Genomic DNA, 27,500 nt, shown 5'->3' with positions numbered 1-27,500 from the left:
CAGACAGAAGCAATGTTTCTAAGCCCTGAATTACCACCGCATACGACAAAGTTCTTTCTAATCTTGCCTTTGAAGAACCAACCATGTACCGTATTCAGGAGAGCTGTGATAATTTGTATGCCTATTAACTGGAGAACACCTGCAATAACTTTCCCTACAGAACTGTTGGAGGGGAAATGAACAGGGTCCAAGAGTGAAAGAAATGTTGCTTAACACTGAAGGGCAACAGAATTCCTGTTAAATGCAGCAGACATGCAAAGGATGAAAACATTTCATCCCCTACTATTAATAAGCAAAACAACTTAAATGTAGAAACTAAAACTGCAGCTAGACACAGATTGCCACCACTGGTCTGGAAGTCTTCATATGCAATAGTATTTTATCTTTGCTAACGAAAACACAGGAATTAGGGCTGGACTTCTGAGAAGTAAACAACTTAATGAATCTTACTGTTTACAAATAATTGGTAGCACTCCTGTCACTCCAATAAAGAAAATAAATAAAACCAACAAAAAGGGAAGTAACCGTAAATGTTGAATAGATACATCAATATAATTACCAAAAAAAATGTTCCTGTATTGCTAACAAAACAGCGGTACACTGGCAAAGAGTAAGGGACTCTGCCTATCAGCCAAAGGTATCCAAGCCATAAAGTCTGGACCTGCATTAGTTTATCTTTTCACAGTCACTTACCATCATTCTGCTGGATGACTTTGCTTAGAGACCTACATGCTCTAAAACTAGCACTCCAATAACATTTTGTAGGATCTATGTTTACTTCTACAACTATTAATACAATTTAAAATACATGGAGCACATGGTTATTACATTCTAAAAGTAAGAAAAATAACCTTTTTATAGAATAGTTTATAATCTAAGAACCTAGTTACAAACTTCTGCAAAAATCAGTAAAACTGTTTTCCATGCTGATCAGGGCAAGTTTCTATCTGATATTTATGTGCTTGTGTCTGTCCATGCTGTTCCACAAGCCCTGCACTTTTATCCCTCCTGAACCCCCCCCCCCCCAAACAAAGGCCAAGGTGTATGTTATGAGTGATCAGGGAGGGAGAAGGGAGACTTGGATTTAAAGATGTATGTTGTCTCCACCAAATGATTGCTCTTTTGACAAACCTTGGCACTGGGATTTGAAAAGACAAAGGCTGTTGGTGCTGGGGCTAAACAGACTTCAGATACCAATAAAAAGTACTTCAAAGCATCTTATGGAAGTTGTAAACCACAAGTATAAAAATTTGAACTTCAAATAAATGGCAAAAGTGACACTGTACATAGCTAAGCACTTTTGTTCTATTTTTTATTCGAATGTCTTCAAAGCTGAATGCAAATTACGCATTTTTTTAAAAATGTGATTTAATTAATTGCTTAATTAACATTTTAAAAAACTAACTTCATAAAAAACTCAAACATTACAAAGATTACACATTAACACTTCATATATAACAGTTAATTATACTTTTTTTTTTTTTACAGGTTATATGCATTGTGATTATAGCAAGCATTTAATATTAATATTTGTGTTCAAGCCTGGTGGCTTATCTGCTTGCAATAAAAACTGCCAGTTAACTTCTTTCACGTCCAAATTATTATTTATATCACCACTAAATAGATCTTGTGTTACATAATCAATAATAAACCATGTAAACTTTCTAAAACTAACAAAGTGAAGAGCTGTTTCGCTAAAGCATTTGTAAAATCTTTAACTGCTGTCATAATTGCAAATACTGTAAATTCATTAATGAAGGGTCTAATGTTGTTTTCAAACATTCCCAGAAGCAGATTTCAGCCAGAAACAAATCCACATGTAATTCTAGTTTAGTTGTTTATTTAGCAACTTGTGAATCTTAAAGTTTTTACACTGGTAAGACAAGGAAAGTGTCAAAGAATATACGAACATGCATTAGCAGTTAAAAATAAATATTTTACAACAGTATAATTAAATATTATACATGAAAAGTAGGAATATGTAATATTTGTAATGTTTCAGAAAGTGTTTTATGAAGTTAATTTTTTAAAATTAATTAATTAATGACATGATTTTTTTTTTAAAACATATAAAAAGACTTCTTTGCTGTTAGGATTCAGCTCTGATGTTCTAATAAATAGCAGAACAAAACCGCTTAACTATCTACAGTGTTGGGATATTCATCTTTATTTCATCAGAAACTACCTTATAAGGAAGATCAATAGCCCGAATTAAACCCTGAGCCAGAACCAGTAAACTATTCCTATCTACAGAAAGTCAAGTAGGAGTAAACATATGCCTAGTTTTCTGCTTCTTGACAGGAAAATGAGGCCAACCATGTTATTAATAGTGAAAGCAGCTTCTCAAGGGAGGGGTAAAGAATTCTGACAACAGGGAAGGCTCCCCTATTCCCCCTCCCAGGACTGATGACAGTGATTCTCCCCTTCCCACCGAGGGGACCCAAACAGTCACAGAGAAAGTACAGTTTTGTACCTACCATAAATGTAGATGTCAGATAGGTATGCATCTGCAGTCATAACATATGGGTTGTCCTGCCTCAGGCAGCCCTTCGGTCGGCCGGATTCCAAAGTCTGGGTCTGGCCTCGGCTGATGTCGCACTTTCCCCCATAGCTTCTGGCGTATAAAGGCATCAGCCGACGCCATTTTCCTCAGTGTTTAAAATATATACATATATACAAACAAACAAATACACCATAACAGATTCCCCCAGCTAGCTGAAAGAGGGGTAAGCACCCTAGGAATACCACAGAGGGGAAGGAGGGTGGGTAATCCTGACTGCAGATGCATACCTATCGGACATCTACATTTATGGTAGGTACAAAACTGTACTATGTCCTTCAAGGATGCATCTGCAGTCATAACATATGGGTAGAATACCATAGCCAAACTGGGGGAGGAGGTACTAAGATAAGGATGGTGTAGTTAAGATCCGCTGTAAAACTGCAGTTGCAAAGCCTGCTCGGGATCTGGAGTATAAAGGTAGATTATAATGCTTGGCAAATGTATGCACGGAGCTCAAAGTAGCAGCTTCTAAAATGTCCTTGGTAGCCACCCCTCGTAGGAAAGCTGTAGTGGTGGCTGTGGCCCTTGTGGAATGAGGCCTGATATGTTCAGGAGCTGTCTTTCCATGAAAAGAGTAGCAAAAGCGAATGCAATTTCCTATCCATTTTGAAATTGTCTGCTTGGAAATTGCTTTTCCCTGCACCCCAGTTGCATAGGCTACAAAAAGTTGGTCAGTTTTTCTGCTGGTTTTAGTTCTGTCCAGATAGTAGCGTAGTTGTCTGTGTATATCCAAGGTGTGCAAGAGTTTCTCTCCTTTGTTCTGTGGGTTAGGGAAGAACGTAGGCAAATGAATGGCTTGGTTCAAGGATACCCTGGATACCACCTTTGGCATGAAAGTTGGATTGGTTCTCAGAGACACTCTATCCTGGTGAAAAAAAAGGAAAGGCTGCACTGCCATTAATGCCTGTAGCTCGGATACTCTTCTTGCTGAAGTGATTGCCAGAAGGAAAGCAGTTTTCCAAGATAAAAACTGTAAGTCTGCTGATGCTGCTGGTTCAAAAGGAGGTAGTGTCAATTTTTCCAGCACAAAATTGAGATCCCATGCAGGTAGAGGGGGTCTCCTTGGAGGTTTAACATTTTTGATCCCTCTCAGAAATTGTCTGAGTAGAGGGTGAGATAAGATAGAAGAATATTGTATTCTGCTGAAATTGCTGAAGCATGAATCTTAATGGAAGAGTAAGACAGGCCATTGTGGAACAATTCTGCTAAGTATTCTAGGATGTGTGATAGGTTTGCCACTGTAACATCTGTGCCCTTTGATGTGCTCCAAATGAGGAATCTCTTCCATTTAGCTGAGTATGCCTTCCTTGTGGAGGGTCTGCGAGCCTCCAGGATAATGTCCTTGACCCTCTGAGATAAGACAGTTTGGTTTTAAGCAATTTTCCAGGCAGTTAGCTGCAGAGTTTTCATGTTTGGATGCAGGGTCTTGAAATTGTTCTGCGTTATAAGAAGAGGCCATAGGGGTAGAGGCCATGAGTTCGCCTGAGACATGTTTTTCAGTAGCGGATACCAGTGTTGTCTTGGCCAGTCCGGAGCTATTAGTATCACCTTTGGCTGTTCTTCCCTGATCTTCAGAAGAACCTTGTACATCAATGGGAGAGGTGGGAATGCATACACTATTAGGGCATTCCAGCTGAAAGAGAGAGAGTCCACCCTCCAGGCTTGTGGGTGGTATGTCCTTGAACAGAATTTCTTCAGTTGGTGGTTGAGGGGGGAGGCGAACAGATCTATCTCTGGCAATCCCCATTTCTTTGTTATGAGTTTGAAGATGTCTGGATGCAGCATCCATTCGTGAGCATCCGTGGTAGTCCTGCTTAAGCTGTCTGCTAGTGAATTTTCTTTTCCTGGTACAAATATGGCCTGCAGTTGGATATTGAGATTCAGGCCTAGGTTCCACAGATCCATTGCCATCCGGCATAGAGGGTAGGAATGCGTGCCTCCCTGTTTGTTTATGTACCACATGACCGTGGTGTTGTCTGTCCTTATCAGCAGATGTCCTTGCTGGAGGAATGGTTTGAATGCCTCGATTGCATGCTTCACTGCCAGCATCTCCTTTTGGTTTATGTGCAAGTTTAGCTGTCCTTGAGACCATAGGCCTTTGATACATTTGTCCTCCATGTGTGCTCCCCATCCTAGGTCGGAGGCGTCCGTGGTGATGGTTTGCCTTGGTTTTGGTTTCTTGAAAGTCAACCCTCTGTTGGACTGGCAGGCCTGAGCCCACCACAGGAATTCCTTTTGAAGGCATGGAATGATTGGTATCATGGTTTCTAGACTGTGTCTGTGTTGAGACCATACATTCCTCAGGTACCATTGTAATTTTCTCATATGCAGCCTGGCATGTGGGATCAAGATTATGCAGGATGCCATGAAACCCAGGGCCTGCAGGACTTTCCTTGCAGTAAGCTGAGTTTGTCTTGTGAAAGTCATGAAATAATCTGGAAGTTGTTTTTGTTTTTCTTCTGTGAGAAAAGCCATCTGAGTTATTGTGTCCAGATCTGCACCCAAAAAGGTTATCCTTTGGGATGGCACTAGTCTTGACTTTTGGATGTTGACTGTGTATCCCAAGGCCTGTAGCAGGTGTATGACATAGGCCAAATCCTTTATCAATTTTGTCTTGTTGTCCGCTTGTATTAGGCAGTTGTCCAGGTATGGGTAGATTTGAATTCCCTGAAGTCTGCAATGTGCAATTACTGATGCCAGGCATTTCGTGAATACTCTGGGCGCAGTAGATAAGCCAAACGGTAATGCTGAGAATTGATAATGCTCTGATCCTGCAAGAAATCTGAGGTGTCTTCTGCAATCTGGTCGGATAGGGACGTGCAGGCATGCCTCCTTGAGATCTAGAGTCACCAGCCAAGACTCCTTGCCCAACATGGGAAGAAGTTGCTGTAGGGTCAGCATTTTGAATTTTGGTACAATGAGATATGTGTTCAGTGCGGACAAGTCGAGAATAGGCCTCCATTGGTTTTCTTTTCTTGATACAAGGAATAGTCTGGATTAAAATCCTTGGCCTTGTTCCATAGATGGTACCCTTTCTATCGCTTTCATCTGAAGTAAATTTTTGATTTGTCTTAAAGCCTCTGGCTTCTGATTTGGTGGTAGGTTTGGCATTCCGCTCCTTTTTGGTAAAGTGTGAAAGTGAAACCTGTATCCTTTGTCTATTGTTTGTAATGTCCATGTGTCCTTTGTAATGCAATGCCAGTTTTTTGAGAATAAAGCCAGCTTTCCGCCCAAGGGAGCTTCCAGTTGTTCCCTGGTAGGCGGAATCAGAGTCAAGTCATTGTGTCTGTCCTGTGCTAGTGGTTGTAGTTGCAGCTGTGGCAGTACTCCTCTGGTTGGCAGGCTGCCACTGACGGCCCCTATAGGCACCCTTTGATTGACCTCTGCCTCGAGGGCGTCTATTCCTGCCTCTCTGTGCTCTGGAGATGTCTGGAAAGAACCAATTCTTGGAAGGCCAGTTTCTGCTGAACCTCGGAGGTTGGACCTGCAGAAATTCCTTTACTGTTTGCACAGATTTTGCTTTTTCTTCCACCTTCTTTAGAATCTCCTGTGCAGGGGAGCCAAATAAACTTTGTTTCTCCATTGGAGCATCTAGGAGCTTAGCCTTGACATGGTCTGGCAGGGATTGCTCTTTTAGCCAGGCATGCCTACGAATTACTGCCCCAGTCATAGCTGATCTAAATGAAGCCTCCAGTGCATCATAGCCACATCTTAAGAAATGATTACTGATCTGCTGAGAGTTGTGTACTAAATCCTGAAGGGATTTACGGTCTAAAGGTTCAGGAGAAGAAAGCTTCTTATTCAGCTGATCTAACAAATATTCTTGGTACTGTATCATATGGAATTGACAGTTTAAAGCCCTGGCAGAAAGAGTAGCAGATGTATAAACCTTTTTACCCCATCTCTCTAATGCTCTAGACTCTCTTTCAGAGGGTAGGGGATTTTTGGCAGTGGCAGCTGCAACACCTTTTGGGCCCTGTGAAATAGTTTCTGGATCTGCAGCATGGGCTTTATACAGGTGGAAGTGTGAATCCGGGACCCTGTAATATCTGTCAGGTTTGGCAGGGGCCGGAGGAAGAGAATCAGGTGCAGAACTAACATCATTATACACATCATCAATTACAGTTAGCACTGGTGGTATGGCTAAGGGCCTATGCTGGGGCAAATGTAAAAAAGTCCTTAGCCTTTTTCTAGAATCTGAAAAATCCTGACCCTGCCATTGAAAGTGTTCCCTCATAGAGTGCAAGGTCTCCCCAAAGGAAAATTCTTCAGGAGGGGAAGCAGAAGGGATAGAATCTTCAGCATCTGAATCCTCGTAGGAGAATAGGCCCCTTCCTGATGGTCTGACAAATCAGATCCATCCGTGGAGTAATCAGAGGAGACAGGTTCAAAGGGTTCAGTCCTAGGCCTTTTGTCTGGTGGAGGTTGGGAGGCCCTGTCTGGGTGAGGTTGGGAACCCTTAATCAAGGATATAAGGTCCTCAGCAAGACCGAGCATCTGAGAGCTTGAGGAAGGCCTCTGAGAAGTAGATTTTGCAGGTAAAGCTTTTGAAAGTTTGGCAGCTTTAGCCCTGGAGAAGGCCTTAATAGACATAGAAGCTGGGGGCCTAGCTGCCCCACGTGCAGGTGTAGAAATGTCCAATGGAATGGTGTCGGACAAATCTTGAGCACTAGCTTCGGTAGGGATTTCTGAAGCAGACTCAGCCGGGGCCTCTCTGGCCTCGGTTGCCGGAGGTAAGGTTTCTGTCGTAGGAAGAACCGAGGGCTCGGTTTCAGCCGAAACAGAGACACTCGCGGTAGGCCTAGCCGTGGTTTCAGTCGAAACCGCGGACCGCGAGTGTCGGTCCTTTTCCCTGCGTTTTTTGGCCAAATGCGTAGTCGGAGTCTCAGATGGCATTTTATATGCAAAAGCGGATACGAAAAATTCTTCTGCAAACTCCGACCGACGTCTAAGGGTCCGTTGGTTTGAAGGAGGCACAGGCTAAACAAGCTGATACGTCGTGGTCTGGGCCTAAGCAGGGAAGGCAGTAAGAATGGAAATCCTTATGAGGTATTTGTTTCCCACAAGTTAAACAATTATTTACTTTGTCTGACATCGGCTGAGGCAAGAAAGAGTCCCCAACTGGGTACTTAGCTTTTTTCGAAGTATTCGGTAGCTGAAATCTCTGGATCTGACCGACCGGCACTTGCGAACAGCTTCTGCTTCAGGCACCGCGCGGCAAGAAAGACTGAGGAAAATGGCGTCAGCTGATGCCTTTATACCCCAGAAGCTATGACGTCGGGGAAAGTGCGACATCAGCCGAGGCCAGACCCAGACTTTGGAATCCGGCCGACCGAAGGGCTGCCTGAGGCAGGACAACCCATATGTTATGACTGCAGTTGCATCCTTGAAGGACATCTGTTACATCGCTAACACCCCTGGTTAACAGTGGTTGTAGGTCCTACACTGGAGGCATCACAGATAAAAGAGGAGTAGTGTGAGATGCAACGAATGGCCATAGCAGAGTCACCCACATACGACTGACACAAATTGATAGCATGTTGTGGTAGCAAAGGCTATTTGCTTAACTTTTTCTTTTTATGGCTGGAAAAATGACTGACAGTGGGACCAGTAGTTCTTTCCATGGTCAAGTGAAAATGGTGCTTCTTTCCTGGGGAAGGCAAGCAGCAAATGCTGGTAAAAACTACCAGTATTTAATGTTAATTTTTTTACCAGGAAAACACAGTAAAAAGTACTTACCCCAAAAAAGTAAAGCAAACACATTTTATCCACAGCTTTGGCTTCTGTAGCTAATCTAAGTTTATGGGATGCCTTTTTTTTATGTCCATGTTTAGTTGCTTATCTAGCTGTTTGATATTATCCTTAATCTGTTGGTCTTTTGTTCTACTGTACAGATAAAGTTTCTTCCTTTTATTACATATGTTAAATGACTGTGGAACCACCATACTGGTTGGCTTTTAAGCCCCCCCCCTTTTTGATTTATTTGGGAATAGCGAGGTAACAACTGTCCAGGTAAGAGCAGAACTTGCCTGCATAACTATCTGCAGTAATAACATATGGATGATACCATTATACTCAAATCTGAAGACGTCATCAAAGACCTGCAGGAAATGCCTATGTTTGAATTCCTTGAATTCTATTATATTTGCTTCTTATGGCAAGGAGATTTTGATGGAGTTGCTTATTATTGTATGACTTGAACAGTGAGAGGGAAACACTAGAAATAGTATATACAGATGCTATGTTTCTTAAGACCAGATCAAGTAAATTGGTCCTCTAGTATGTTTAACAGTCTGATGCAGCGAGTTCTTGATTATATAATTTTTAAGAATTGCTGTTCACATCCTACACTGGTGGTATAGGTCTCCTAGTTTATCACGGAGTAGTTAAAATCACCAAGGATAACAGCATTCTTATTTAAAGTGAGTTCATCAAGAATATTTCAGAATCTTATAGAATTTTCTTGGGAAAGAAGATGGGTCCTGTAGCAAGCTATGATCTGGTAGCGGATTCCTGTTTATGGTGATTTAAATCTCTATAAGCTCAGCTTATGGGTCTCTAGGTATCTGATATGATGTAATGTGAACATGATGTAATGTGATATCTAACAATATGGATAAACCACTAGAAATGGCAACAAACAAGAAACGGAGTAAAACACAGATACTGTGGACACGAGCACCACACACCCAAACGAATAACGAACTTCTGTAAATAAAACTGTTTATTCCAAATAATACTGTTAAGCGCTTTCCTACAAATGTGTGTTTACAATTTGCATGCTTATAGATTCATGTAAGCACTTATTTAAGATAAGCATTTTATAAGAGCTTTTATTTAGCATTTTAACTTTAACAAATAATACATATCTTTTTTATGTCATACATATATAAATGATTTTTATGCTTTATTTAATGTGTGCTAAGTGATCTGGGTTCGGACCATTACATGGTTTTCATGCATAGATTTTAGATTAACGATCACATATGAGCTGTTATATTAGTGTATTAACTTCTCAAAGTCATGTATAATATTATGCAGAAATGACTTTTTGATGTTCTATTTAATTTATATGTTTTTACGTGATCTGGGTCTCGGACCATTACAGGTTTATGTACAGGTTTTATGCACTGTCATTTTAAAAATTTTTAATTAGTTGCGGCGCTTGGATTTAGATGCCAACACATTGATTTAAATGTAGCTGTTGTCTTGTTTCAAATTGTCTGAAGAAGTCCCACAACTTGGTGGGGCAATAAGAACTTAACAGTATTATTTGGAATAAACAGTTTATTTACAGAAGTTCATTGTTCGTTTGGGTGTGAGGTGCTCGTGTCCACAATATGGATAAACCACCACAGTTTCTATCAGATCTAAATGAGTAGCAAGCACAAAACTCAGTTACTATGGAGTGCTGTACGGGCTCAAACCAGATTTCTGTAACACACATGGTTGCGATTCAAATGAGGGATAGCCTCAAGGTCTGACAGATTGGTCTGTTCTGGAATTTAGGTTGGGAGGTCTACTAGCTTGACCCTGCCTAAAAAGGCACAACGGGGCGGCAGTAAAAGCTTTTACAAGTACTAGCAGTGGGGCAAACTGTTCTTGCCAAAGCAAGTATAGTTGTCAAGCATCTCATTCCAGGGTTTGATTTAAGCTAGACCTTGCTCATACTAGACTGTTGAGGTTTGAACATGGATTTTTAACTGCCTCAGCATCTAAATGTTAATGGCACTAACAGGATGTATTTGGTTGCAAAGGTGTAGCTTTGAATTTGATTGCTTCTCACAGACAGTGATGTGTTAAGCAAAAGATCATTAGCTGCAGGAATCGGGCAATTTTCCACTGCCTGAGTATACTAAGTAGCAACAGAGGGAGGGCTAGCTGACTGACCTTCCATTTCAAACCAAGGGTGTGAGAGGATGTTAAGGAAGGATAGTAGCATTTTAGCTTCTGTATTAAAGTATCACTTCAAAGAAAAAAAATGTAGATTAAATTAGGTGTGGCCAAGATAACAGTATGTACTAAATATTCATGTCTAGACTGGCGATGAGGTCAGTTTAGCAGATATTATAGAAGAATATGAGAAGATAATAGGGTGTTGGCAACTGGTTAAAATGCTGATAAGTAAAATAAGAAATGTAGATAAAATTTGTTTAAAGCACCAAAAAATGGTATGCATTATATATTCTGACCTAGATTAGCTATGACGTCATCTTAGAAGCGCACGGTTGTACCACTGCAATTTGTACAGTTCTAACTAAAAAGTGAGACTAACTACAGATCCCAAGAAAGAAAGTGTCTGCATATCTAGAACAGCTAAAATAACAAGATAAAGTGAAAGAGACAATAAAAAAGTAGCTGGAACTCCAGCCAACAATGTCCACTCCTTAGAAACAGCAGCAAATTATCCTCTGCCACAGAATAATCTCCACTGCCCTCAGTGAGTTGAGACCCTGACAAGAAAACCAACTGAAAAATTCAATTTAATGCAAAACTGGGGGAAAAATGTGGAATAGCACAAACAGAACATTTAGTTTAACAAACTAGAAATGCTGTTTAACACAATGACAGCTACGCAACAGTTGTTAAATTTAAGTCTGATATACGAGAAGTGCTTTTTTTGAGGTCTGAATTTAAATACTGTCCATTTTGAGCTTAAAAACTGTACCTACTATCATGAAATGCAAAATTCCTTACAGGTGAACACTAAAACCAAACAGTATAAAAATATTTTAAGAAGTGTAGGCTGCAAACAGTGATGTTACAAGAGACATTTGGGTGGAAAATCAGCAGATTATCCAGTGACAGAGGAACATGGAAGCAATAATGAAAGCAAAAAAGGGCTCCAACAGTGATAGAAAATTGGGAGGAAAAAAGACAATGGCAGAATTGTGGTCGCAAGGGGTTACTGTCAGGGGAGGATTATGTTGGTACATACTTATATTACACCTAAAAACTACAATTATGGATCTCAGTAGAATTTTTGGAGAGAAGCTTTCGACAGAACGTTAAGGGTGGGGATCGGAATCTGATTTGCAACAATGAGGATATATTGGGGGACCTAAAAAGGAAAATATAAACAAAGAGTATATCTGAGAAGTATACAAGCATAATTGTTGAGGAATATGTGATGATCTCAGTGTCATGAGCTCAGATATAATGTGTACATTATTTCCCAACATACAATTGTACTAGACTACCCGCAGTGGTGGGTGCTGCGGTAGTGTTGTCGCCTCACAGTAAGACGCTGTCCGGTTCGATTCTCAGAGTGTCTTCTGCGTGGTGACATGCGTGAATGGGCGTACCTTCGTTGAAGGATGTGCGGCAGGGCTGGTAACTCGGCACGTAAAAATCAACTACCAATCATTAGCGGACCGGAGTTCCGCTGTGGCGACCCCTAACCAGGAAAAGCCAAAAGACACAACAATTATTGTACTAGACTACACCGAAATTACATTTCACATCATCATGTACATTTAACTGACATGTTTGAGAACATCCATCAAATATAACATATGTGCCAATGAAAGACTACGAGAATGACACATAGTAATGATGTAAACAATGAGTCACTGGTGCTCTTCTGCCTACCTGTTAAAGAGAGAGGAATTTTAAGGAATGGATAGTGGATGTTGTTTGAGAGTTAAGGAAGATGGCGATTGCTTGGGAACGGACAACTAGTAACTGGGATCAAATTAAAACCGAGTTCAACAACAGAAGAATAAGAAACGAAAAAAAAATATATATATATATATATATATATATTTATACATACACACACATATATACACACACACACACACACACACACACACACACACACACACACACACACACACGTACACATATGGCAAAGAATAAGAATGTTTAGAGAAAAGCCAAAGTTAAAGTACGACTGAGAAAGGGAACCTCTCAGAAAAAGAAGTGGAGCAAATGCACAGTGCTGAAAGGAATTAAGGAAATATTTGAAAAATATACACAAGTTTAGAAATGTTGTTTAGCAACTACCTTTGATAGATTTATTGCCGAAAAACTTTTAGCATAATGACAATCTATAAATATAAAGAGTTAAAGCCTTAATTAGGAGCCTTTGATAAGAAAATAACCAGAAATGCTATGTATGTATTGGAGAAATCTTGGAAATTTAATAAATCTTTTTTTAGAAAGCATGAGAATGGGGTAACCAAGACAAAGCACAAACAGAAATGTTGTTGTAACAGTTAAGTCATTAAAAGGTTAGAGATACAAGAGACTCAATTAATATGCAAAACAAGAAAAGATTAAATAAAAAACAGTGATGTGTAAAATCAATCAACTTGTTAGTCTCCAGGAACAGATACCATTCCTTTGGAAAACTGGAAGCTAGGAAGGAAGTGATAAGAATCTGGAAGGCTTTGTTAAACAGTATTTTAAAGGGCGAGTACCAGTGTCTTGGTAAAAAGTTGTGCTGGCTATATTAGCTAAAGAGGTTTAGAGACCCCTCATATCTGGCTTCATACATGTCCTTTCTGATTTTAAATCATGACTATAAAGTGTACATGTCTACATTAGCTTCAGAATGGCAAAGATGTTACTAAAACTGATGGACCAATGTGGTTTTGTGAAGGGAAACAAACAATTACGATCCAGAGGGAAGCAAAGGGTTAGACATCGCTGCTATTGCTATTGAATCTTAAATGTATATAAATCGTTCAATAGGGTCAACTGGAATTTTACGAGTATGCCAATGGTAGCATCTATGCTCAATGATAAAAATAACAGGAGGCTATATGGAAGCCTTGGATATCAAAATTAAGGTGACAATGTTGCCTTCTGACTGCTGTTTGAACAGTAGAATCAAGCAAGGATGTCCTAGTTTCCCTATGTTATTGGCTTTACATTTAGAACCAACAGCAATGAAAACATGGGATTCACAAATTCAAGGATACAACTGGTATGATAAATCAAAAAAATTTAGCTTTATATGCAAATATTATTTCATATAACATTTGCAAAGGGTCTCAGAACTTTTCTAGACACAAAATAAGTGATGGCAAACTATGTAATCACACATAAATTGGCTCAGCAATACTCATTACTAATGGGACACAAGATGAAGCATTTTGGTGAATGGATTAAAAAGGATTTGGTTAAAGCAGCTAAGGATATGTAGGAAAAGTGGTTTGAGAATGACCTGTCCATACTCTTTCATGAAGGAAAAGGGCTGAAGCCACCCTTGCAGTACACATACACCTGAGCGATGACCAAAGCAATAATATAATTAGGGTTACAATAAATTGTATGGAAACTGTCAAGGAGCCTTTATGTACCCTCCATGATCCTTAATCCATACAAGTCTTCCAACTTTTCAGAGCCTTATCTACAATTAAAGACTGGAAACAGAAGAGATGGCAAATGTATTTAAACATGCTTGTATTCACAATATAGAGTGTACTAGCATGCAAACATCAATTTAACATGCTTCTTGTGCTGTGGCATGAGGACAGATTGTGAGAAGTGTTTTTAAATAAAAGTGTTGTACCAATGTAGAACATTCAGTGCCAATTAACAAGTAAAATGCCATAAAACACATTTAAATGAAAAACTACAGCAAAAAACACTGGTTTAGCTTCTCAGCTGAACATATTTAAACATTTATGCTAATTTTTACTAACTGCTCTGGTGAGTCAGCCTCCAGCACTGCATCGTTTCACATCATTACTCTTAATGCTGCTGGTGATGATAAAGTCCTAACTTATTTCAGGAGAAAATACTCTTGCTCCTTTTAGAAGCCTCTGACCTCTTATCTGGTGATTAGGCAGAAATATGTTGTGGGCTCAAGAAGGTAGGTTGCCTGAATGCTCAGAAGGTTAACCATCACTTATTCTGAATCACATGCTGACTGTTTAAAAAGAGGGTAACATACCTGGCAGTTTGTTTTGCTTGAAATCTCTCATAGCAACAAATGTTATCCTCACTTTAAGGATGATGTTGGGAATGTCTCCTGAGAAGTCCAGGTTTCATATACTACTTAAGAAATCTGAGCTCTAAATCTGTGCAATCCGTTGTCAGAACCTGTCAAGGAAAGCAGGGGAGAACCATACACCCATTCAGAATGCAACTCTCCCAAAAATAAACCTTTTAATGCAGCATGGAGAAGAAATACTAAACTGGGGATCTGGGTGCAATTATGACATTTAGTTTCAATCATACAGGGCATTAACATCATACAGGGCATTAACACTGGCAAGTATTCTGAAGGCAAACAGGATGGTAGGCCAGTTGGAAAGGTACAACAACTGAGAAGACATTCCTCCAGTCTATAAAGCATCAGTGAAACTCTGTATGAAACATGGTTTGCTGTTAAGCAAGCAGTGCTGTTATTCTGAAATGAGGTATAAACTTGGAGAGGGGAAACAAAACAAAACACTGGGTATAATGCCTGTGTGCTGAGTCTGCATGTTCTCCATGTCGGGTTTCTTCCACCTCACAAAAAAACATGCTGGGTGTTTTCACCTCAGGCTTGCCTAAAAAGTGGAGGGAGTTATAGGCGACAGCACAGAAACATATATGCTTTTATGCAATTATCAATCCAACATTACATAAAATTGCTCAGTTCCTTGCCTTTGCTTAAACTTCTCTCCTCCTCCCAAACATTATTCTACTTGTATTGTTCCTACAATTTCCAATTTTTTTTGTATGTAGTTTGTTTCTACTCTTTTCGGTACAGAAATATTGAGTGAGCAAATGAGTGTAACTAATGAAATTATTTTTTTGAACTGGGATACGAGATCTGAACTACCTAGATAAGGCCTTCTGGTGGCTGCCAAAAAAGCAACTGCTAGAAAATGGAAATCAAAGTGTAAATCAACTGTTTCTGTAGAAGTGAATATTGTAACAGAGATAAAAGAGTTGATGATGGGATCTTTAGACAAGAGTAAAAACAACCTACATACAAAAAAATGGAAATTGTGGGAATACAAGCAGAATAATGTTTTGGAAGGAGAGAAGAAGTATAAACGAAGGCAGGAACTGAGCAATTTATGTCATGTTGGATCGATAACTGTATAAAAGCATGCATGTGATGCATAATGTTTGCAATTGTGAACATGTTAACATGGTTTGTTTTCTTTTATATAAACGTATGTTTGCCTCTGTCAAGTGATAATTCAAAAAAGTGTTTAAAAAAATTAACTAGCTGAGGACTCAACTCACCAAGCTGAACTAATGTGGATTAAATCCGCCAAATAAAGTTTAAAGCAAATACCCCACCTATCCTTGTGAAATTAAACTTACATCTCCACAGTCACAGAAACATGAAGGGAGCAATCTTCCAAAACTAGAAAATCATTGCCAGCGCACTAACTGCACTGCACAGACAATGACTTGAGACAAAGACAGTGACACAAAACAGTGATCATTGGATTCAGCATCAGGAAGATGAACCCTGTTAAAGGAGTTCTTCTAGCATTGGGACTAAGGGAAGTTTAGGTAAACCATCCTGGATTATGACAAAAGAGGTGGCTATTTTCTTGTTATAAATACAAATGAGTCGAAAGACAGATGCAGCTCTTCATGAAATTTCATCTAACAAAAATCACCAAATTTTCTCTGCAAGTCAAGCTTCACCACCCCCACGCCCAGCCTCACCTTCCCCCACCATGACAATCATCTACTCCAACACTGCACCACCTCAGACAGCAGATTATGTATATTCAGTAAAATAGGTCAATCTCCATGTCTCAACAGAACATTGAAGCTTGAGTCAGAGAGAAAATTTAGTTTTTTTTTTGTTAGATGAAATTTCATGAAGAGCTGCATCTGTCTTTTGCGTCATCTGTATTTATAAAAAAAATAACCCCCTCTTTTGTCATAACCCAGGATGGTTTCTCTAGACTTCCCTTAGTCAGAGCACTAGAAGAACTCCTTTGACTTCCTAATGCTGAACCCAATGATAACTATTCTGTTTCTGACCACCCTCCACAGCATTAAATACATTGTTGAGCTTTGTGACTATCCCACATGAGAGCAAAGTTTATCATTTATTAACAGTGCCTCATAATGGATCCTAAAGTATATAGAAAAGGAAATAGACATCCAATTTATGCAGTTGACATTTACATCAACACCATGTCTGTGGCTGGCTGTTTCACTTGTTTTTTCTAGGCAACAGTACTAAATACACACATCTGCAAGGTAAATATATTGTAGTGAATATCATACACTGAAAAATCTGACAAACATTTTATTGTATAAACTTGCAATGTCACACTTACCACTGGATACTGCGTAGACAGCTTCAATCCCAGACTGTGCAACTGTAAATAAACAAATGCATAAATTTAACGAGACAATCCACAGTTAATTCATCTACATTTGTTTCTTCTTAATTCTGAAATGCAAAACAAATCTGTATTATGACACACATACGAGATAAATAGAAAAAAATAAAATAATTACATCCTTATAATGTACACATTCACGCACTCCAAGCTAAGCAAATTACCATATGATAATGAAACATCTTTCACTCTCAACCCAATCTCAATCTTGTACTTAAAGTCTCTCCTTCTAAAACTTAAACCTTGCTCTCCCTCTGCTAACAATCTACCCCCCACTTCCTCAAACTAGCAGCTAACACTATTGCCTACCCAGTCTCAATACTTATTAATAGATCTATTAAAGAAGCTACTGTGTCCAGCATCTGGAAGTCTTACTACACGACTCCCCTTCACAAAGGTGGTAACTTCACTAATCCCTCCAATTACAGACCCATTGCTATACTATCCCCACTATCCAAAATCCTTGAAAAATGCATACATAACCAGATACGGAATTTCCTCATTCACAATAACCTCCAGACTCCTACCCAACATGGATTTCGACCAAACCACAACACTTCTATAAGCCTTTCTACCCTTTACTCACACTACTTCTGAAGCTAGAGATAACAAACTGGTCTCATTTCTGTTTTAGACCTTTTGAAAGCATTTGACACGGTATTGCACTCCAAGCTACTAAATAAACTAGCTAACTTAAATCCTTCCACCTCAACTCTTTGTTGGTTCACCAGCTATCTCAGACAGACTACAATCTGTCAAAAGGCAGTTTTCTTGTTCTACTTTTCTACCCATATACACTGGCATACTACAGAGCTCTATCCGGAGACCCCTTCGTTTTAACAACTTTACCAATGACCTCCATTCTTCCACTACCTACTCAACCCTCATACAATACACAGACGACTCTACTCTTATCACATCTTCAAACCAAATTTCACAACTTCAGACACTTACACACAGCAATCTTTCCTTTCAGTTGAAAGCTGGCTAAATGAAAATCAGCTTACTTTGAACCCTAAAACAAACAAACAAAAAAAGCTCCTGCTCTTTCTCCCCAAGGTCAGTGATCACCTTAATTTCTCCTTCTCCATCTCTTCTCTACATAAAATCATCATTAACGTTGAAACTCACACAAAAATTACTAGGAATGACAACTAACTAAAATTTGACTTACACATCCAGCAATTGATTAAGAAAGCTAATCAAAATCTTGTTTTTATATCGCAACAAAACTTTTCTATGTTCCAATTCGAGACTCTCCCTGGCCCAAGCTATCTACTGCTTAGCCTCCTCTATGGAGCCCCAGTTCTTATTAATCTTAAATCTCGCTTGCTCTCCAAACTGGAACAAACTTACAATAAAATTGCAAAATTTGCAGCCATGTTACCTAATTCCACCCACCACTGTCTTGCTCTTATAATAAGCTACACTGGATTGAACTTCCCAATCTCAAATTCTCAACTCCATATAACCCACTTCCCTCTCAATAATCTTGTCACTTACTATACCCCTTCCCGTCCCTGAAGCAGTACAAGTTCCTTCTCCAAACTTATAAGTCCAAAATGAACATTTGCAATCTTTTATACAACTCTTTCATATTTTATATAACTCATGCATGAGCTCTCAGCTCCATTAGGCAGCCTATTCAACCAAAGTCGGAGCACTGGCTTCATCCCAGCCGAATGGAGGACAGCCACGGTCATCCCTCTACACAAAGGTGGATCATCCACTGACCCAGGCAATTACAGATCCATCAGCTTACCTAGCCTGATCTGCAAGGCCATGGAACGCATTATCATGGACCATATAAATAAGGACATTGGTAACCGCCAAAAGCTTGAACCCACACACTTTGGTTTTGTAAAAGGGAGATCATGCCTGTTAAACTTGGTTGACTTCTTCAAAACAGTCACCAAAGCCATGGACGAGGGAAAGACGGTGCACACCATCTACCCTGACCCAGCCAAAGCCTTCCACAATATACCCCACTCAGGCATAATAGATAAACTCTCCCAGCTAGTCATCAAACCCATATATTACCAGATGCATAGCTAACTGGCTCACTGATAGAACCCACTCAGTCAAAATAGGGGAAGCCACCTTTAATAGTAAACCCATAACGAGTGGTGTACCCCAAGGATCGGTCTTGGGGCCTGTACTGTTTGGGATATACTTTTCTGAGGTGCAAGCCAAATGCAGTTGTCTGTGGCTGACCAAGTTTGCAGATGTCTGCAAGCTGGCAGCTGTCTTAAATTCCCCTAGTGATGTGAACATCCTCCAAGATGGGCCTTACCCAAACTAATGACCATCGCCAGAAGCATGGCCTCAAACTGAATGCCAAGAAATGCATCAATATTCCCCCTTTGGGGAAACTGATATCCCCACTAATCACATTAATAACTATGTACTAAGCAGGCAATCAGTCATGGAGGACTTGGGCACCCAGGTTGACAGCAACCCGACTTTTGACCAGCACATTGTCTCCGTTGTACGGAAGACCTTCTACATATCTCACCTCATAAATAAGGGTATTTCATCTATGAACAGGGGGGTCATAACATGCCTGTACTCCTCCCTTATCAGACCCATTATCAAGTACAATGCCCCCTTCAGCACGTACCTTGCCAAGCACATGCAGTAGCTGGAGAGACCACAGAGGTTCCTGACCAGGAAAATCCAGGGTCTCAGGTTAAAAGCCTTGTCCCTCTACTCAGTCTCATACAGACTGCTCAGAGGTGACCGGTGTCTGGCATACAAAGCCATCTCAGACCTAGCCTGAATGGAGTTGCTGCATACCCGTAAATCAAACGTCACTCCCACAATCCACATGCAAGGACTTAATCTGGTCTGAGACATTAATAGAACTTGTTGGTGAGATAGATTTGTGTCCCAAAGACTCCCACATCTGTGGAATAAGACTCTCTCTCCATATCAAGTAGAGTACCTCTCCAGCCCTCTAAGAGGAACCTGGATGACTGGATGGGAAACAGAAAATGAACCCTTGAGACTCCACCTGTGTCCCTGCTGGACAGGGGAAACAGGTGCAGACTGTGGGAACATGGGCAAAATTCTTGGCTAGGCTTATAAAGGCCTCTAGGCCAATAACCTAGTATCATCTTATGAACCTATGAAACTATAAATTCTCCAAAACAAAATTCTGGAACAACCTCCCTGCCAATTTATGTTACATTACACACACTAACAACTTCAAAAAAGCTCTGAAAAACTTTCTCCGGAAAACTTGGTTATGCCCCTGCCATGACCCTACCCGATCCTGTTTCTATCACCTGTCTCTCCCACTTTTGAACAAGCAGGTTTTCTGACTCTGCTCTATTTAGATAATGCTACTGAGCTATATAATCGGTATGGAATGTACTATGCTTACATCATCACTATAATTACTTGTCTATTGTTATGTTTCTTTTTTTCATACTTTTACAAAATTGTGCTATCTTACTATGTATCTGTACTGTAAAATTGTTGTTACTTCTGTGAAACCTATTACTCTAAAACTGAAATTATCTTTCTTGGAGCTTTTCTCCTCAGGTCTCCACTGAAAATAGGCCCATGTTCAGTTGGACTAACCTGGTTAACAAATGTGAAATAAATAAAAATAATAAATAAAAATATTCACACTTGAAAAACATGATGAACTGCCAGAAGAGATTAATCTCTGTGCATGTGACATACACAAGTGTATACACATAAGTGACATGTAATTAAAAAGTACAGTATGGTTGTGTAAGCTGCATATACGATAACAATAGATATTTGAATTTTTCATTACTCCTGTAGACTTTTACTATTTGGGATGCATCCTGTCCAGACACATCTGGCCAGTATTCAAAAAGCTATCGCTCCCTCAGACACCTACACTCTGACTGACTTATGATTTTCCCTCCAAGGGTCTAGCCACAGTGTAAATAACTTTAGGACTTTCTTGCCCAAACAAAAAGTGCAAGCTCACTTGTCTTGACACCTCTCAAAAACATCAACATAACTTTTTTATCCCAACAACAAGTTACACAGTACACACTGGATGGAGGGTAGCTCCGGTTATTGCAGCAGTGAGGAATTTAAACATGTACTCTTATGGTAATTGTAACTTACACAACTGTATTTTATTCATTAATCGCACTGCTGAAGTAACCTTTGGCCACTTGGGCTGATTACTGAAGCTTACCCAACCCAGGAGGAGGAAGGATAACAATCTAGGAGTCCCTGGAAAGTGGCTCTAGGAAAGCCAGTCCTGGACATACAAAAGGAATCCATTTTGTAAAAGTATGCATACAGAACTATGTAGTTTCCATTGGAATACTTCTACATTATTCTCCTTTCCAATATGTCGTCAAGAAAAGAAGTCTCAATTAGAATGCAAAGTTAATCCTGTTTGGATATATTTTACCATGATGGGACTAACAAGAAAAGACATAGTAAGGAGCCACCAACTGGAAGTGACTAAACTGACAAAAGTCATCTTTTTCCAGTGCCATCCTAGGGATAGATTTCTTAAAAGAATTAATGATAATATGATGTAAGGGTACAACAGCATGACCAGGGTATACAGGTATTTACTAGACTAATGACAACAAAGGCCTTTTTAAGCCTAGCCATGCAACCCAAATCTCTGAAAAGTTCTTTTACCTTTGATAAGTGTAAGTAGGAGCTTGAGAGATTAAACATTTACAAGCAAAGGCCTGGGAGATGAATAATTTACTGTGCCCATTAGAGACACAGGTGCCAAACCAAGGATCGATTTCCTGTTCGCAGTCCAATTATCAAAGTTACACTTGAATTGGGTTAGGAAGAAACTTTGTTTCACATTGAAGTGTTGTCAGTTCCAGAGAAGGTAGTCTTCTTGGATATATACTTATCTCTCCAGCAGGTCCTATTTTTTATCACAAGCACGGTTTAAGTCTTTAGAATGAGCAATTCCAGTGCCGTTTGTTTTGGGGGTATGCAAGAGGTCCATCACGGTGGTGGTATGACAAAGCCCTCCATGCTAGGCATAGATCTTCCCTCAACAGGGATAGGGCCTTAAGGGAGTCTCCCTAGGACATGTTACTTAAACATTGCATTAGTTTAGCGAGGAACCTCTGCACACGTTCCAATTATTGGCTATGCCTGGTTAGTTACATACAGAATGGGGCATTGTACTCAATGATAGGTCTGAAGCATGCTGAATATAGTGGAACAAATGACTTCCTTGGAACTAGATGACATACCTTTGTTCATAAGTTGAACAACACAGAATGATCTCCTCACTCCTGTAAGCATGTGATAGTCAGAGACTAGATTGTCTGTGTGTGTCCTCAAGTCCTGGACTACTGGGTCAACTCTTACATAGAATTTATAAAATACAGAATTTACTCTCCCCTGCCATTTAACTTCTGAAACAAATTAGGAACACAGATGGCTAGATTCAAGGTACACTTAAAAGTAAGGGCATATATGGGGGACTTTTTTTCTACAGATAACTTGATAAGCCTAGAAAAGCACAAGGATTGACCCCACCATGAACAGTTATAACTCAGATACTCTCTTGCAGATGCCACAGAAATATACCAGTTAATCAACCAAAAAAACATCCAGAAACCCTGGTTCAAATATAGACATAAATAGCTTTCTCAGGAATAAAGTAAAGATTCCAATAAAAAAAAACTCTGTATAGCAGTTTGAGCCAGGCCTGAAATGACGAGGGGATACACAGGCAGACATGATGAAATGTCCGATAAATATCCCTTAACAAGGGATTGAGCAAGGTATAGGATAGTATCTCGCACAAATGTTTGAGAACCAGGAGGTAATTATCTGCCTTGGGTGAGACATTAACTGGAAATCTTCTCCACTGGCTAACAAAAGACTTCCTAGTAACAGGATTTCTTGCCTCCTTTAGTACCTACTGCACATCCTCATGAAAAAGCACCTAAAATGTATTAAAGTGAATCATCCATTTAGTCTGCTGAAGTTGTTTGAGAGTGGGGTGCATAAAACTCTTCCTCTTCTTTTGTGCGAGTCGATAAAATCCATGAGGAAGCTTGTGGCAATTACCCCTGGCCAATTCAATAAAAACGTTGCCTGAGAAAATACAGACTCACCAAAATAATTTCTGGGGAGTCCTCCTGAATCTTCAGAATGACTGTGGATATCGGTAGAAAGGGGAGAAATGAAAACAGGTACATTACTGACCACAGGAATGAAAATGCATCCGTTTTCCAAGCCTCCCTGAAAGGCAACCTGTTGCAGAATTTAGTTATCTGTCTTGAAAGGAGAACAACAATATATTTGAGGTGTTCCCCACACCTGGTTCCATTCTTGGAATACCCACTCATTTAATTTCCATTCATGAAGGCCTGTCTTGCTACTGCTCAGCTTATCTGCCATGATGTTTTGTTCCGACCGTATGTAAAATGCATTGAGAGTTATACAATGCCTCAGAGCTAACTGCTGATCCATCGTAGCCAGCCTACACAGGAAGCAAGACCTGGTGCCACCTCCCCCTGTTTACATACCACATCATTCACAGGTCTTGAGATTCTGTAACACAAACTACAGCAAACATCTTTGAATGTGTTTCATTTGGTCTGTCCCACAAGCCTCGCACCTTTATCGCCACAGAAAAAGCTCCAAGGAAAAAGTGAGGTGTCTACATCTTTCAAGAAACAGTAGCATTGGTGAATCCCAAAACTGAAATCTTAAAATTCCCAGGATGAGAAAAGTGGGTCCATGTTTTTAAACCACTGACATTTTCTTGTGTGGGATGGCAAAGAGGACTTAAGAGAATCACAGAAGCCATTAACCCTAAAATCTAAGAATACTCCTTGACTGAAGTCTGACTGACTGGAAAAGATCAGGAAAGTTTCTAGATGCAAATTCTCCTTTTTTTGTGTTAGGAATGACTTTGAAGACACTTGTCTAGAAAAGCAGTCTAATAGCACAATCCTGACACAGAGTCGAGAATGATTTTTGAACATTTACCTGGAAGCTCAGATTGGGAAGGAATGAAGAAAACCATGTTAAAAAACCCTGGCATCTAGCAAGAGACTCTGCATCTTTTAGGTCTAATGTTACCTTAAAACTCAGAAGAGGAATGACTGCTATAGTTTTGAAGAGATATGCTTGGGTACGTAACCAAATGTTTGATGAAGTAATGTCTGAAATTTTGATTTCTGCACTAGATAAGGAGATTTCATTTGCTTTTCTACTGCTCAGGTCCTCAGATAATTTGAAAGGGGAAAGTCAATCCAGGACATTTCTAAGATTTTTCAATCCCCATTATAAATCTCTCAAACTATTTTCCTTTAAAGAAAGGAAACAAGCAATCCCTGCTCATGCAAGGCAGGCAGAGAATAAAAATGAGATCACAGGAAGGGGAACAACAAGAAACATCGATCCTTTCCCAAAAAGGGAGAGTCTAATACTTCATAATGACTATGCCAACATTCTGTCCTTCGTATCATCCCCCTCCTACTCGTACCTCTATTAATCTGTCCCAGAGAGTCTCTCTATCTCTAGATTCCCCTTTGGCAACAGATTGTTTCAGACTCCGGGGTGCTAATACTGATCAGGCTATCTCATTTTTGTTCTCTGCTTGCCTTGCATGAGCAGGGATTGTTTCTTAAAAGGTAGTTTGAGAGATTCTAATGGGGGAGGTTGAAAAATCTACACCCTGGATTGACTTTCCTCTCTCAAATCATCTGAGGACCTGAGCAGTAGAAGAGTAAAATGAAATTTCCTTATCTAGTGCAGAATTCAAAATTTCAGATGTTATTTCATCAGCAAACGTTTGGTTATGTACCCAAGCATATATCTTCAAAACTTTAGGAGCAGCAATGGCCCTAGAGAGGTTATCTGTACAATCACATACACTTTCCCAAACATGTTTAGATTCTTAGAAAATGTTAGAAACAGAATTCAGAAAAGAGCTATCCTTAGAGGAGGAGTATTCCCTCTATCTTGTTTCATGCAGTTTAGCTTCCAAATATGTGCCTGGTAGCCGAGAATTCTATATGAAAATATGTTAAGAAAAAATTCTCTTATCAAATCTGTCCAATAACTTGACCGCTTTGTCCAATGGGGAGGGGTACATAGTAACTAATAATCTTTTTCCAGCTGTCAACAGGTAAATACTGCAGCTGGATCTGATCCAAGATGAGGAAATAAAATGTTCTTACTTTGAGGTACTTCATACAGTCTTATCAGCCTTTTTTGGGACTGGAGGTTGAAAGCCAGATTATTAAAAGCATTAAACTTATCCACTAAGGCAGATAAAATGGGAGAGATGGATGTAGAATGAGGAATATTACGGACTATTAACTTGCAACATTTCCTCAACTCATGGGAAGCATCCTCCTCTTCCCACAAAAAAATACTTCATTCATCCTGGGAACAGGCTTAGAGAAAGAAAATTCCTTCAAAGGAGGTTGAAAGGAGCAAGCTTCTCCTAAATAAAAGATATAAGCAGATGACTCTCCATGGAGACCAACCACTGTCTCTATGTCAGAATCCTGTGACAGATTTTCCTCAGGAATTTCTTTAGTGGCAGTGAGTGTTCTCGAGTAAGGATTTCTGAGCTCCAGGATTAACGGCCTATAATAATTGCATGGCTGAAGTTAGAAAATCATCTTCTAACAGGCACCATGTCTTCAGATGAACAATGTCGTTAACAGCGTGACTGAAGACCTATTAGAAAATGGCAGTTTTGCCCCATAACAGGTCTCTTACCCGTTTACTCCAAGAAGCATCTCCTGGAATGTCTCCCTGACCCAAAAACAGTGTGTGCTTCCATGCCATAAGTGTCTCTGGAATAGCTGAAGAAAACTGACTGATCTTGGACTGCACCAGAGGAACCAAGAGAAGAAAGTGATTGGTCCAAGAAACAACTGATGGCCACTAAAGGTTCACTCACCAACGGCCGAGGCACTGATTGAACATGCAGTGGCAGTAAGAGCTTTTTATTGTGTTGTTTCTTCTTAAGTACACAGGTAGAACAGTAAGCAGACTGGATTAAGTATCCATGCCTCAGCAGAGGACGTGGCCTGAAACCTAGCAAACAGTGCTGAAATAAGTCCATCAGAATTTGACACAGATTTATTCTAAAGCAGCACACACACACACACACACATCCCTACAGTCCTTTTTCGATAAATTCTAGAAAAAATAGCACAATCCATGTCAGAAATAAAGCAGATGTTTACAATGCAAGCTGACAACAAAGAAACAGTTGTCACAAAATGCACACAAGCACTAAATACAGTTAGTGTCTCCTGCCCGTTTAAAATGTTTTCTGACCCCCTCAAATATCAGAAAACTAAAAGTTTACATAAACAATACATTTTTACCACAAAACATTCCCTAAATCACAAAATAAGCCCTTAGCTAAAATTAATAGTCCCGGACAGCAAACTTACAATACTGTGAAAAAAAATACCTGGTTTCTTAAAGGGGAAATCTATTTTGGTCACAAAAAAAGAAGAAATATTTTTTTCAAAGAGCAACAATTCCTGTGTGGAAGTATATTCCTGTGGTGACATGCCAGACAGAAATTAAGTTTTATGGTTGGTAGTTGCTCCTGTAGCACTTTAGGGCAACTTCCTCTTGAGGTGGCGATAAAGTAGTTAATATTTCTTCATTCTGACCAATTACTTCTCACCTCTGGGTTTTCCAATCAGCAATCACAGTTGAAAAAGCATGTAAATCGGTCAGAGCTTTGTGAAGATGGCTGGTTGCTCTATCTCATGCAGGATACAACGCATATAGCCAAAAAGTGTACAGGCAGCAATAGATATGATAAACATCACTAATTATGATGGGAGGCATACAGCAAAATTCCCATCTATAGAAATGAAAAGGCATTGGTCTTCCAGGCCCTTCGGCAAGGAGTTTTGGACGAAATTCTTCCAACTGTCTGTTAATGGACACAAAAGAGATCCACTTGGAGAGCTGTCCAAAGGTCGATCACCACTTGAAAGATTCCCTACGTCTAACATCTATTCATGGCATCTGTCCTGAGCCAGTTCAGAGACTCTTCCACAGTATTCTGTTCTGATGGAATGCAAGCAATGCAAGTCTCGTCTGTGATGACTAAAATAAATCCTGAATTTGGTACATTTACCAACGCCATAATGTATTTGATGTTTATGCAATTCCTTTTGAAATGATGGTCTCAAACAACATATACTTTGAAGCACTTGGATGCAGCCCCCCCCCACCCCGGCAAACTCTGAAAGATCTGTGGCTACAGAATGGGAAGGAGAAGAGAGGGAACTTGAAGAACAGCATTCTAAAGCAGTTGCTCTTCCAACCACTGAAGTTCCTTCCTGACAAAGTTCAACACAGAAATTTGATAAGACAGAGGGTGCTGCTATTGTGTCTACATACATTTGGGTGCAGTTAGAAAAGAATAACCTTTTACAAAAAGTCAGTTTCTAGTTATCACAACAGCTTCTATGGCAGAAATGCCACTATTTATACGCATTACAGAAAGGTTACTTTGTGGCAAGGAATGAGGTTCATAGGTGTATACTAGGCTAACAACCTCTAGGGCCCTTAAAAGCCTAGCCATGCAACCCAAATGTAACCCACACATTTGATTTATATGTGATTTATAGAGGGTC

The 27,500-nt window shown here is 39.8% G+C and overlaps 1 protein-coding gene across 3 annotated transcripts in view; it reads right to left on the bottom strand.

Annotated features, from left to right (window-relative positions):
* FUT8 (fucosyltransferase 8) overlaps positions 1 to 27,500 on the bottom strand; it is a 2,643,272-nt gene that overhangs the window by 2,169,951 nt on the left and 445,821 nt on the right. For all 3 annotated transcript variants that reach the window (XM_044073921.1, XM_044073918.1, XM_044073919.1), the window contains exon 2: positions 16,819 to 16,860. The gene's annotated coding sequence lies outside the window, so the exon portion shown is untranslated. The remainder of the gene's footprint in view (positions 1 to 16,818; positions 16,861 to 27,500) is intronic.

Source organism: Protopterus annectens, chromosome 6.part0 (genome assembly GCF_019279795.1).
Source record: "Protopterus annectens isolate FY-2018-M chromosome 6.part0, PAN1.0, whole genome shotgun sequence".
Taxonomy (NCBI): Eukaryota; Metazoa; Chordata; order Ceratodontiformes; family Protopteridae; genus Protopterus; species Protopterus annectens.
This window is presented reverse-complemented; position numbering and strand designations above follow the sequence as displayed.